This window comes from Marmota marmota, unplaced genomic scaffold (assembly GCF_001458135.2).
Source record: "Marmota marmota marmota unplaced genomic scaffold, marMar, whole genome shotgun sequence".
In the NCBI taxonomy this organism is placed as follows: domain Eukaryota; kingdom Metazoa; phylum Chordata; class Mammalia; order Rodentia; family Sciuridae; genus Marmota; species Marmota marmota.
Window position 1 is genome coordinate 12,588,200 of NW_026000272.1, and position 15,001 is coordinate 12,603,200.

Below are 15,001 nucleotides of genomic sequence, written 5' to 3' on the forward strand. Positions count from 1 at the left end.
ATGATTATCTAAGCAGTCATTTGAATGATGGATATTCCTGATGATGTTCACCAGTACCGTTAAAGAGCTATTGCCTCAATGGGATTGGAATGGGGTTGGGGGGAACAGGGCAGGAAGATTCTTTAATTGTTTGGGGGTAGGGACCTCAAGTCAAGAAGAAAACACCCAACATGGATCACACTTTATTCTAGATGAAAAAATAAATAAATAAATACATATATATATATATATGCATATATACATATATACACATAAGGTAACTCAGTATCTAAGAAAAGGTAAGTGGTTCAGTGGTTAAACTGTGGGGTAAGTATGAGTTGGAAAAAAAAATCACATCTTAAAAATCCTATTTTCAGGGCTGGGGCTATAGCTCAGTGGTAGAGTGCTTGCCTTGCATGCACAAGGCCCTGGGTTCAATCCCCAGACACCACCGAAAAAAAAAAAAAAAAGCAGTCTATGTTGTATCTTACAGTCTTTGCCAGTGACCAATAGGAGGGCTCACAAGGGTCCCAGAACATTCCAGGAGTGGAATTGATAGAGAAATCTAAGAGTGTGGCTTGGAACATGGAGACAGAACATGACTCCTCAGTTGTAGACCATCTTTTAGCCTCTCCTCCTTTTCCAGAAGTTTGGCTGTACTTTTAATTAAGTGTGGAAACTTGTCACATGGGAACTTGTTAAAAATGCAGAATCACAGGTTCCCACTTTAACAACATCCCCAGGTATTTACATGCACAGGAAAGTTTGAGGCTTGCTGCCTTAAGCCTTCTGGGCCTGTTTTCTCTTCTGTTAAACAGGGCTGAAAACACTAACCTATCTGTGAGATTGCTGCAAACATCAGATAAGACAAGCTGGGACAGTCATGTGCTGGAGCTGTTTGTTAAAGCTTTCAGGACTTTTGCAAGCCAGTAGTTTGAAATTGGGCTATAGTGGGGGTATTTACACCAGCAAAGTGAGCAGACTCTTCACATCAGTACTTTTCACTTATTTCTTGGGGATCCAGTTTACCTGTACTCTATCTTAGGGGTCTTTTACAAGTGAGTTTCCTAGATCTGTGAGCTGGGGGGTCTGCTATGTCCGACCCATGAAAAAAGTAGGGGAAGCAGCTTGAGGTTAGACCTAGGATTTGGATACCAGAAGAGAGAAGGTTAGGGCACCAACAGAACGGCTTCCCAGATTAACCAGACCCTCTCCATTTGGGCTCCCCTGGGTTCCTTGGGGCCTGCACTCCACAGCTGGGGCTCATTATCGTGTTCCTTACCAGTTAGCTGCTCAAAGGCCTTGTTCTGTTATACTGCAGAAGGCCGGCACTTTGGCAGCAAAGGAAGCCAGGCTCAGGCCACTGGGCCCTGTCCGAGGAACCTTTGAAAACAAGTTTTCAAATCATTAAGGAAATGAAAATGGAAAATAAATCCCAAGAGAGAGGAGGGAATCCGCCTACTAGCAGTTTACTTAATGCAGACTGTGCATTAATGGGACACTAAGATCACACCAAAATGAGGGAAAAAAGCACTTTAGACTTCAAGACCTTTAGACTTCACATAGGGCAAAGATGAACCGTGTGGCTATGGAACATTTGCGCACTTCAACATGTTTGCAAGGGGATCATCTGTCTCTCAGAGGTACCATAAGCATTTTGTGATGCTGAGGTTGCTATGGTGGCTGCTTTTGTGTTGAATAACACAGTGCTATATAAACTTGGGCAAATCTGCACAAATTATATCTGGCCTGTGGCTCCATGGCCTCTAGCTTCCACACCCTGATCAGTAATTGAAGAAACATGGTACGACCATGGAGCAGTAGGGCTGGGACATGTGTTGTGCCAGCAAAGACACTTCCCAGGTAGTATTATCAAGTGAGTTTTTTTTTTTTTCTCCCCTCCAACTGAACAGCCATTGATTGCTGGCATATCTTTTTCTGGAATTATTGTGCAAGTCTTTCAGGATGAAGGCTATGATGAGCAGCACTTGGTATTTTTTGCATAACAGAAAGCGCAGCCAAAGAAGCATGTTTCCATTTTGATGCACAGAAACATAATACTCTTCTTTTACTCACATTCAGTCCATATAAGTGACAAAATGATGTTTTCATATAAAGTCAAAGCCTCAAAACTTACCACTATATTGTTTCTCTTTTATCTCTTGCCTCTCTGAGCCACAACATTCCATGGAATCCAGAATCATATTATCAGAGCCCAACTTACTTTTGTCCAAGCAGAACATATTGCAGTACTGTGAAAATAATGCAGTATTGTCAGTTCCAAGTGCCTCCCGCTTTCGACACCCCCCCTTCCAGTGCCATTAGTTTTCATAAAGAACTTGTCTATTTGTAGCTAGTTCACAGCCTTGGCAGAAGGGATTTGAAGAGTGCTCAAACATATTTCATATACCCCCAGCTCCGAGCTTTATCTCAGTGGATGGCCAGGAGGTGACACTTCCCAGAAGTAAAACATGCCAGTTTTCACAGAGCAACGTGTGTTATTCTGCACTTTTTGTCTCGATGTCGCAGATAACACCAAAGCCATGCACCTCTTACTCCCTTCTGGAAATGCAGCCAAGCGACAATCCACACAAAGGCAACCTCCAGCTGGGAAAGCCACTCTGGTCTCAGAGGTAAGTGCAGTGTGGTGATGACGCATGGAGCTTACAAATGGCAAAACCAGGTGTCTGGGTTTCCAAGTCCTATTAAAGGAGCGCCTTAACATCCCTGGGACTTGGGACTCAACTCCAGCTCCATACCAACTGCAACAGGGAAACGTGCGCGGGCGCTTCTGATTTTCCTCATGCATTCTTTCAGGCAGCCAACTTTTACAGAGGGTAGCCACATGATTGGAGCCTGGGATTTCACTTGGCCCTGAGCCACCAGCACTAACACATGTCTAAGGACTCACAGCTGCCTGGATAGTGGTTCCCAGCACCTCTGGTGCAGATGTTGCCTTTTCAAGCTGTGTGATGTCTGCTTCTCAAGCTTCTGTGAGAAAAGAAGAGAGAACCAATGGATGTGAGCTCCAAAAAGTGCCCACTCACAGGTAGAAGGATATCCAGGAAGCAAGCCAGAGAAACCCCACGCTCCTAGGGCATTAGCCAGGGTCTTGGGGGCAGCAGGCTCTGGCTGACCCTTGTTGGCTCCAGTCCCACCCCTCTGAAGTGCCAATTCCACCCCTCCAAAGCCTCCAAGCCATGGGCTAAATCAGTTTGATTCTGAAACTAATCACTGCCTGCTCCCAGCGAAGTTTGGGAAAATACTTGGCCCATTTCTTTGCCTGGGAGGCTAGGTTAATCAATTAGAAATTTCTAATGATAAGCAAGTGATAATAACAAATGGGCTCTTGTGCCTTATCTGAAATGTCATGACGGCATCTGCCGGCTAGATGGTCAACAGACTTCTAGCATGTCATTAACATATTGGGTAAACTTTAGCAGGTTACTTTTATCCTCTGTGACTCCATTTCTCCAAGGAGGAAGTTGGGTAAGATGACCGCTGAGTCCACTTCCAGTTGTAAAATTAAGCAATCCTGTGTCACACACAGTAGCTTTAAACTAGGCTGCCCCAGATGATCATCAGAAGGCTCTCTCTGATGTGTGTGGTGGGGCATACCTCTAATTCCAGTGACTCGGGAGGCTGAGGCAGGAGGATTGCAAATTTGAGACTAGCCTCAGTAATTTAGTGATGCTCTAAGCAACTTAGTGAGGTCCTGTCTCAAAATAAAAACTAAAAAAGGGCTGGGGATGTGTGTTAAAGCACTCCTGGGCTCAATCACTAGTAGGGGAAAATGGGGGGGGGGCAGTTTCTCTCTTTCAGCTGCATGCCCACCTCAGATCAACTTGACAGTAATACACAAAAGTCTTAGTAATAGACTGGTGGCAGCAAGAAGCAATGATCTAAGCCCACACAGCAAGAATATTTGCCACTGCATGGTATTTTGTCAGTAAAACACTTTCCAGACACATCTGCACAGCACCTAAGACAAGAAATCAACAAGAAAATACACCAACTTCATGGGTGGTCTTCTCAGATGTTCCAAAATGTTCAGTATATAAACTTACCAGGTCTATCCCATTCCCATCCCCTGAAAGACACAGGACCCTTTAACATCAGTCCTACCTGGATTGCAACAATTCACCAACCCAGAGTCACCTCATCCCCTAAAATCAGCTCAGCTTTGTCCCCTGGTTCCCAGATCTCCTTGGTCCCATGCTACGGGATGAATCTTTGCCATTGCTGCCCCTGAAACAACAGCTGCATGTAGAGTCTGCCTTAGCCCTTTGTGCTGATAGTGTCCTGGGCACCAGCCTGCAGATGGTGGGAACTAGAGATTCCAAATGTCCCAAAACCCATCCACACTTCCTACCCCTTCTGCCAGTTTGCTCACTTTTTTTTTTTCGTCCTTAGCCTTCATCCCTGAAATACAATCTATTTTACCTATTTATCATCTCTTGCCCCAACTAGAATGAAAATTCCATGAGGTCAGAGATTTTTGTCTGCACCCCCCACCCCCCACCGCTATTCCTCTAGTGCCAAGAACAGTGCCTGGTACAGAGGAAACACTCAGAAACTATGTGTTGAATTAAGGAAAGAATAGTAGTAGACTCCATATATTTAATATATATTTATGGGGAAAAATTATCATTGAAAAAAGGTATTGATTTAATCCACCAAATAGGGAAAGGCCCCTATTATTCTCAGTGCCCAGTTGACCTTTCAGTCCTGTTCTCTCGCAACTCCAGAGATCCTTGGGAGGGGATTTTGGGATCCCTGGGTGCAAATGCTTTGTCTCCATATCATGTGTTCTTGACTTGAACGGGCTAATCCTGTCGGCTGCCTTCACACTCGCTAATCCACCCTTGTGGCTGGAAACATCCGGTGATATGTCAGAACATAGAGTCTTCTAGAGATAAAAGCAACCACAGAGAATGCTTCCTGAGTGCCAAGCTCTGTGTTTGAGGACATTTCTGGCACTATGAGCAAAGCTCACAATCACCCCTTGAGATGAGTACCATTTTATTCTTGTTTTTTCCAGTGAGGAAACTGGGCCTGAAGGAGGTTGTTTCTTACTCAAGTGCTCCCAGCCAGAAGTGATAAGTCCAGACTTCAAATCCAGCTCTTAAACACTAAGTCCCACACTCCTCTCTTATCTCCTGTTGTCTGTCTTCTTCTTGCTGCTGAAGTCATCTCCCCACCCTGAAGACTAGAAATTTGTGTTTGGGGATTACAAAATGTAGATGTGACCATGAGGGTGAGGATATCTTTTCACCTGAAAACAGAGCCAATTTCTCTCTATGAGCAGAATTAAGGAGAAAAACGAAGAAAGTTGGGCAATATTTTTTTTTTATTTTTTAGAAAACCTGTGTTCAAACTCTGATTCAGTCTGCCTAGCATGCATGAGGCCCTGAGTTCTATCCCCAGTATCAAATTTAAAAAGAATTCTGGAGCTGGGGTTGTGGCTCAGTGGTAGAGCACTTGCCTGGCATGCATGAGGCACTGGGCTTGATCCTCAGCACCACATACAAATAAATAAAATAAAGGTCCATTAACACTAAAAATATTTTAAAAAAGAATTCTGACTCAGTCAATTTACTAGACTAAGTTACAAGTTACAAGAAGGAAGAATATTATTGACTTGACAGCATTGTCAGGAAGATGAAATGTGATGATTTTTTTTTTTTTCAGAAAGAGTCAAGTCCAGTGCCTGGCACCTCATAGCAAGCTCTTAAATGTTTCTTTCTTTCTTGTCATTTCAACCTCAGAGATGAGTGTCCTCTTTGTACTTGCTTCCAGCCTCCAAGACACTGCTTTAAGGGGAAGAGAACTTTTCCACCTTCAGGGACAATCTGCTTTTTCCTTTAATTCATGGATTTCTTTGTCATTTTGATGGCCCTTATAATAAAGGTATAGAATTTCGAGAAGTGGAGATGATGATCTAAAAATAGTCCTCTTCATAAAAATGACAAGAGCTGGAAATCCATTATGATAGAATGAAGAATTCTTCATGTTGCCATTCTTTTGAATAATTGGCCAATGACCATTCAGATCTTAATCCTGCTGATCCTAGAGGAGATGAGCAAATCAAAATTCACATTGTCAAAAGGCAATTCATGTCAAAGATGAAGAAAATAGGAAACCCAATGAAGAATCTTTTGTCTGAAGGATGTGTTTCAAAAATTTTGAAGTTTCGTTTTGTTGCCATGGTACCAACATTTCCAACTATTTTCAGTTATCTTGAAATATTCAGTAGGGTCAAGTATATTCTCTCATATCCAATTGTTTTCCCAGGTTTATTGTAAAGTATCATTCTGGAAATGCAAATGAGTGTTTGCAGACATCTGAAGATTAATCCTGAAATGGAAATATTTAGTAAAATGTCTATCTTTAGATAATGCCATAACAATAACACTTTGAATTTATCAAGTGCCTTTGTTCTGAGAAGCTCAAAGGGCTCTGAAGCCATTATCTCATTAATCAAATAGCACATTCCTAAGCTAGAGTATCATGATGTGGCTGCTTCATGGTGTCAGCAGTTCCATTCTAGAAACCACATACTGTTACTAGATGACTATTGGAGCACAATGAAATGATATAAGAGGAAAAGGCCTCACAACTACCTCAATGTGCAAGTCTTAATACAAATAAATCATGTCTCTCTCAAAGTACTTTCTCAGGATCACAATAATGCTTTCTATATTCCCCTTGCAGATATTAAGAAAGAATGCTATACTTTCCTGAACTAGTAATGCCAAGTACAGTGGAAATAGCCACAGATGGAGGCCAGGAGGCAGTTATTTTGATGGCTCTGCTTCCAACTTTCTGGATGTCCTACTGTGCTTCCTTTCCTTTTCTGCACTAAACTTTCCTCACCTGGAAAAAGAGAGGATTGAATGGACTAGTACTTTCCATATTGTCCTGACAATAGAATACTCATCGCCAAATGACAGGAATCTGCTCACCACTCTGTCAGTCTTTCATGTAGGTGTATGCAGCATTTCATGGTGAAAACATTTGAAAATCTCCACACCCACCTTCAAGGCAGTATATTCACAATAGCCAGGAAGTGGGATCAACCTAAATGTCTATCAACAGATGAATGGATAAAGAAAATGTGATATATACATACAATGGAATAGAATTTAGCCACTAAAAGAATCAAAACTCTGGCAGATGCTACAACTACATGGATGAACTTGAAGACATTGTGCTAAGTGAAATAAGCCAGTTGCAGAAAGACAGATATTCCAATTATATAAAATATCTAGAATAGGTAAATTTATAGAGACAGAAAGTAGAATAGTTGTTACCAGGGGCTGGAGGAAGTGGATTACTGTGGCATGGGGACAGAGCTTTAGTTCTGAAAAATTAAGATATCTAGAGGTGGACAGTAATGATGGTTGCACAATAGGGTGAATGTGCTTAGTGCCACTGAATTATATACCTAAAAATTATGAAAAAGCCAGGTGCAGGTGGGCACAGTTATCTGTAATCCCAGTGACTTGGAAGCCGAGGCAGGAGGATGGCAAGTTCAAGGCCAGCCTCAGCAACTTAGCAAGGCCCTAAGCAATTTAGCAATATCTTGTCTCAAAATAAAATAAAAAGGGCTGGGAATGTAGCTCAGTGGTGGAGCACCCCTGGGTTCAATCCCCAATAAAAAAAAATATTTAAGATGGTAAATTTTATGTATATTTGATCATATTTTTAAAGTAAATAATTAAAGTCCCCGCTGCCTCAGTTCAAAAATAGCAAAACTAATGAAGTCTAAAATATATTCTATGTGAATCTGGAACAAACAGTATTTTAGCCAAGAAAAAAGTCATCTCCTTAAACTTGACTGTTACTGTTAGAAAATTGAGTCAACATGTGGATAGCAAAGAAAAATTCCTTTTCTCCACACTATGAAAAGTGAGTTTGTGTTGACAGAAAACTGTCCTCCAGAGCTTTCCAAAAAGGGCCTCTTGATCACAGTTGACTTCCTTACAGAGGGGCACAGGATAGGCCTGGGGTTTATTTCACCCCTAAATAAGCAGTGTACCAAGTTGGAAGAATCTAATATGAATTTCCCAAATTTGTTAGACTGGAAAATAAGGGGAGAGGAGTGGATAAAAAATTTGATTGACACTTAAAATACTTGTGAGCTAAAGAAGCTTATAGGTATTATGAGGTGAGTTTGCCTTTGGGGAGGCACTTCAGCCAGGAGAAAATTTAGTCCTGCTAAAGGTACAACATCCATTCCATCCTTCCATCCATGCCTGGGGCCAGGCAAGAAGCAAAGCCATCTCTGAGGGAAAAACCTGAAATCCTTTCCTCATTATTCCAGCCCATACCACTGACCTAAACATAAGTCTCCCTATAGAAGTAGAGATGAAGCTGGTATCCTGAAAGGTACACCCAGCATTACATTGTCCACCATCATCCAAATGTGAAAGAACCCACTGAAGCTCTCTCCTTGGTCCTAATCCAGTTTCCCACCTGGTGGTGGGGGAGATAGGAAAACTTACCAGCAATTTCCACTGGAACAGAATAAAATTTTCACAAAAATAAAGACCTGGTTAGGAATGGGGTGGGGGAAGGGAATGGTCCATAATGGAAACATGGAGCAGGGAAAACAGAATGGAAAAGACCAAAGTGTTCATGTCATTCTCAGAATAGGAGAAGGCCAGGTTTCCAAGGATCTTGGATTCAAGCTTCTTTGTTAGGGAATTGGCTGATGAAGGGTACTATGGGAATGTATTTCCTCAAAGGGGAAGGCTAATGGTTGCCAGGTGACCTTTGGTTTTCCATCTCTCATACCTCAATAAATGTGTAAGATTTCTGGGTTAAGATTATATATTATGGGCTGGGATTGTGGCTCAGTGGTAGAGTGCTCACCTAGCACACATGAGGAATTAGGTTCAATCCTCAGCACCACATAAAAATAAAATAAAGATATTGTGTCCACCTAAAACTAAAAATATATATACATAAAAATTTTTAAAGATTATATTAATCACCAGGTGTCATTTAGGAGAGGATTCATGAAGCATGTTTTTCATGCTTCAGCGTAGGGCTACTTCAACAAAAAAGAAACAAGAAACTAAGTGACTTACCCAATGTCAAACCGGTGTTCTTCTCTCAACTTGGAAAAGCAAAGGTGGAAAAGGGAAGGAAATCTTGTGCCCTGCCCTTTAAAGTGTGTATCTGGCTGGGCAGTGGTGCATGCCTGTAATCCCCAGTGGCTCAGGAGGCTGAGACAGGAGGATCACAGGGTCAAAGCCAGCCTCAGCAACTTAGTGAGACCCTAAGCAAGTTAGCAAGACCCTGTCTCTCAAAATAAAAAATAAAAAGGGCTGGGGATGTTGCTCAGTGACTAAGTGCCCCTGGCCCCTGGGTTCAGTATCCAGTACCAAAAAAAAAGAAGGAGGAGGAGGAGGAAAAGAAGAAGAAGAAGGAGGAGGAGGAGGAGGAGGAGAAGGAGAAGGAGAAGAAAGAGAAGGAGAAGGAGAAGGAGAAGGAGAGAGAAGGAGGAGGAGGAGGAGAAGGAGGAGGAGAAGGAGAAGGAGAAGGAGAAGGAGAAGGAGGAGAAGGAGAAGAAGAAGACGACGAAGAAGAAATGTATATCTGATTGTTGACATGATTACCAAGATGAGCTCATGAACATTTCTTTCACAGATTTTGAAAGCATGTGGAAATCATGACTTTCATTCGATAGAGGACATTCTGAGAAGCTAAGTGACTTACCCAATGTCAACAGCTACAGAGTAGTTAAGCTGGGACTCAAATCCAGATTCATCTGACTTCATATTCATTGCTCTTTCCTCCCCACAAACAAGGTAGAAGATGAAATGACCGCCCCAAAATAAAGCGTCTTTACCTTCTCAGTCTAGAAAGAAAAATCTAATAAAAAATTGCCTCCCGTGTTGGCTGTATTGGAACACGCACACAAACCTAGCATGGATGCATCAGGCATGGTCTTGAGATTTCTACATCAATTTAAGGCCATTTTTCTTTAGAAAAAAAAATTAATAAAATGGTAGGCAAGGGCTGGGGATATAGCTAAGTTGGTAGAGTACTTGCCTTGAATGCACAAGGCTCTGGGTTCAATCCCCAGCACCACAAAAAAAAAAAAAAAAAAAAGAAAAAAGTAGTCAAAGGGGGATCAAATAAAGTAGAAATAATATCTCCCTAGTTATCTGGGTTGGTTTAGTGAATTTTAAAGACAATTCCATTATTTCCCTGTTTTGCAGCTTCTGTTCTTTCATTAAAAACAAAATTGTAAGCTGGGGGTATAGCTCAGTTGATAGAGTGCTTGCCTTGCATGCACAAGGCCCTGGATTCAATCCACAGCACCAAAAAACAACAACAACAACAAAAAAAAAGTTGCCAGGCTCAATGGAGCATGCTTGTAATCCCAGCAACTCAGGAGGCTAAGACAGGAGGATCACAAGTTCGAAGCCAGCCTCAACAACTTAGTGGGGACCCAAACAACTTCGCAAGATCTTGTCTCAAAATAAAAACTAAAAAGGGTTGGGGATGTGGCTCAGTGGTTAAGAACCCTGGGTTCAATCCATGGAACCAAAAAAAAGAAAGAAAGAAAGAAAAAAGTGTTGCCAGGCCAGCCTCAGCAATTTAGCTACACCCTCAACAACTTAGTGAGACTCTGTCTCAAAATTCAAAATGAAAATAAAAAGGACTGAGAAAGTAGCTCAGTGGTTCAATTCCAGTTCAATCCCAATACACACTCATATGTATCTCATATAGTGGGCTCCATGATAAGAACCAACTGTATAATAAAAAATGATCAGAAATCCTTGTTCATGTGGTTTATTTATTTTTTATTAGTTACTCATGACAATACAATGATCTTGACATATCATACATTTGAATCAAATGGGGTATAAATTCTCATTTCTTCTTAAATAAAAAAGAAGCTATCCTTATTCATCAGTCAGTTTGAAAATCAGATAACCATCATTGCTTATGTTGTTTTGATATTTCTGCACACTTTAAAATGTGTCATGTCTTTTCCTTGGCAAATCAAAGGTTTTACACAAAATCCACTGAAGCTAAGGTAAAGCCTTAGTTATACATCTTTCTATTCTCTGATGATTAGGCCTGTGTTTTTATTATGGTAAATAAGTATCTCATAGAAGTTCAAAAGGTCCTTTTTAGTGATCTTTGAGCAATCGGTTGCAAAGTCACGGAGGAAAATAATCTCTTCCTGGCCCTTCTGTTAGGCCTATGGGATTCATTTTTCCAGGAATCCTTGGACCAAGTAATACAAGATAAGCTTTGTAACCAAGTTCGATGAGTGGGACTAACTCTGCCCTTAAAGTAAAGGAGTGGCCTTTTCAAGAAGATATTCTTGTTGGAGGAGAAAGATGTTCTGCACAATTAATGTTTGCAAGAGGGTCATAGGGAAGGTCACATTTTAACTGGTGGCAATATATCACTCAACATGCAATGGTGAGCTGATGAAAGCATTTGATTGGCCTCTGCCATATGAACCCAAAAGAGGAATTTCTGAACTTTGCAAGGCGACAGGAACAGTGGGGGACAGCCTCTAAAACAGCTGTAAATAGCTGTAAACCTCCAACTATTTCGTCCTTGTTCAATTTTGGTTAAAGAAGCAAGTACTTTTTAGCCAGCTACTCAGCACACATCTGCCACCCAAAAGGAGGTCCCCAGTCCAGTGGAAGAGATTGCAATACTTTCACCTAATTCTGTACCTGAACTGATTTGAGTCATTCCAGAGGCTCAAAAGAGCTGGGTCTATTGACCCCCCAGAGACACTGTCCCTTCCTAAGGAAGTGGGTTCCCAGGGTAAGACCTGGAAGGGAACTTAGATTTCAAATTGAACCCTGCCTCCCTTTTCAGTTTTTCAGATGAGGAAACCGAAGCCCCAAGAAGTGACTTTGACAAGTCCGAGACACCTTCCTCCTAACTCCAGACACTTGCTGTTCACCCAATTTTCTCCCGCTTGCAAAGGAAAAACGCAAAGTCATCTGGTTCAATATTAAAACAAACTCTCCCTGCCTACATCATTGTTTTGCTTCCAGAAGCTGCTGGAAAGCTAAGTCCCTTGCCTTCTGCCTCCACCCCACCCCCACCTAGAATCCCTCTGAGCTCCACAGTTCCTGTTTTCTCACTCTGCCCTTCCAGCTTTCTCTGTCCCCTCCCCTCCATAAGGGCAGGTCCAATTACTCGGCAGCCCACTTAGCATAGCAAAGAGCCGAAGTCCAGAAATGTTGTGTGCAAAAAAACCAGAGGACCCCCACTCGGTGCTTTGTTCCTCCCAGCTGTGCTTACTTGCCAAGCAGAGCTGCAATCCCCACTGCTGTGGCTTCCCCCGGGTTAGGTCAGGCCCCGGGATACTATTATTACATAATTTTGCATTATATCTCCATGCAAAAAAAAAAAAAATTTAAACCCATAAGATGGAGAAAACCTACACTTCTTGTTCCATTCCCTTCGTTGGAAAAACGGGTATCATCCCGGCTGCTCTGGGAACTGGGCCTTGCCCAGGACAATAGGCTTCTGAGGACAAGGTGATTAGGCCGGCAGCGCAGTGTTTGATTAGCGCCAACCAGCTCTTTGTAGAGGGACAATATCAGGCCATACAGTAACAAGATCACGTCTTTTGATTTGGGTTCGCTCCCTCTGTTGATACAATCCATTATCCTGTTTGCCTTTCTTACTACGGCAAGGAATTGCACCCAGGGCTTCAAGGGTTTCTTCTATAATAACCTCCAAATCCCTTAGCACCTGCCTCTGCCAAAGAACCTCCCTCTTCACATCGGTGCTTTTCTTTGTCCTTTCAACACTACTTTGAATAGTTAGGTAAAGCTATACTCCCATCCCAAGGAAAAAGGAAACTAGGGCGACAACTAGAGGACTTCATATTTAATAAGAAACAAAATTAGGCAGAGCAATTGAGTCATTGTTTGCTTAACCCTTTTCCTGCTGCCCTGTCTTCATTTCACGGCCCCAGCTTTGCAGTCACTTAAACAGATTTGATGAAGAAAGGAAGACAGGTTCCAGAGCTTGGGGGCAGTGGCTAGGAGATTCATTCATTGATCTGCTTCTAAAAGGCGCATACAGTATCAATTAAAAAAAAAAAAACATACACACAAACAGTATGAAGCCATTTGTCTTAGGTCCCCAAATTACCCAATTTCTAAAGCAGAAAAGTGCACCCACCGGGAATTTGTCCAGATTCCGCAGACCTCCCTTACAAATTACACAGAATGAATGGAATCTCTTGGATTTTAGAGATCCCTTCCCAACTTTGAAAATGTGCTCCTATGTGAAACATGTTCACAATTGAAAACGTTTCACATCTGGCAACTTCTGCAGAAAAATATGTGTCAAAAAATCTCGATGCGATCATATCGTGGCATTTGGGAATCAAACTGGCTCATTGATAAAGACAGCAGAGATGATCAGGAATCAGGATTGGGGGGAAATAACTGGGTTGTGCTTTCCCTTGGGCCGGCACCCCCGCCCCCTTAAGCCCTGGCAGTAGTCCCAGGAGGCAGTATCTCGTTCTGCATCCCCGACCCCTTTCCTAGCATCTTATTTATGTTTCTACAAGATAGTCCTGCTTAATTATAATTCCCCTCCCAATTTGGATTGTAAATAGAAAGCAAATTAATAATTTAGGGTGAAAAAAGACCTGGGCCCTTTTCTCCTCCCTGCGTTCCTAGGTCAGCCGGCTCGTTCATGAATCAGTGCTCCAGCCGCCTGAATAGCCCAGAATGAATGTTTGACTAAATCCTCTAAGTATGAAAGCTCTTCACACCATTTGGTCTTGAACTGATCCAATAGCGAGGTGTAACCACTAGTGACAATAAAGCGCCATCTGGCAAAGTGAACTCTGGGCAAACAATGACAAGCAGAAGTGAAAAGAATTGCAATGATTTCCACAAACATGCGAAATACTATAAACTGTGGGACTTAGCAGCTTCTTCCCGAGGCGGCGGCGCGCTGAAGTGGGGGGCTCCATCGCTGCGAGCTGGCCCGGGCTCCATTTGCATTTAGCTCAAGAAAAATGTATGCAGATTGGCGAACAAAAAAATATATAAGCACTCCTAGGCAGACGTCACTTTTCCTCCGCTCTTTACTGTCAGGGTGATGTACTGGAAGTCTTTATTTCTTTGAGCTCGGGCCTCGCGGTGCCTCATTCTCCTTACAGCCGGTTCCCGTCACCTGCTGAGACCTTGATCACGGACAGAGCAGACGAGCAGCGGGGGGACAATTAGAGAGGAGTTCAGACTTTGATCATTTGACCATATGTGAATACAACAGCTGACCACATGTTTGAAAAGACAACTAACTTAAATGTATTAAAAAAACCACAAAGCAAGCATAGATACTGAAATTTACATTTTAATTATCTGGCACAATGCTGCATTCAACTTTTTCAAAATATTTAATATGGAAAAATACATCTTGCCCCTTCAAAATAGGAAGAGAAAGCACTTTTCTGGTTTTCTCCCCACCCCCCACTCCCCACTCCGCACCCCCACCCCTCAAAATGTGTTCCCTTTCAGCGCCAGCGTTTAACCACTGCGGATGGTGAAGAATTCTGGGCCGGAGATTTCAAAAGACACATTCAAAACTACCAAAAGTTGGGCAGGATTCCCAAAGGTAGAGTGAGCTTAAAGTGTCATCGTTTATTTTCAAAAGGGGTTTTATAGAGAAAATATCTATCCAGCACTTAGAAAATAAACTAGGTTCTTCTAAGTGAGAACAGTATACTCAAGGTTTAGCCTCACTTTCCTCATTCTTTAAAATGACCCACTACACCGATCTAAAATGTGTTTTCTAAACTGCGAGCCAATAAAAGACCTTTGTGGGCAATAAAACTATATAACACTTGGTTAGGTCAAGATAGTTCCACTGCAGCCTGGTTACATCTATCAAAACATTGCCACTTCTTTGCTGCTAGGTGAAATGTGGACACACCATAATCCAGCTTAGGACCCGTCCTTGTGTTTTGGTATGCAGTCGGTGATTTATCATTGCTTCTGGAGAA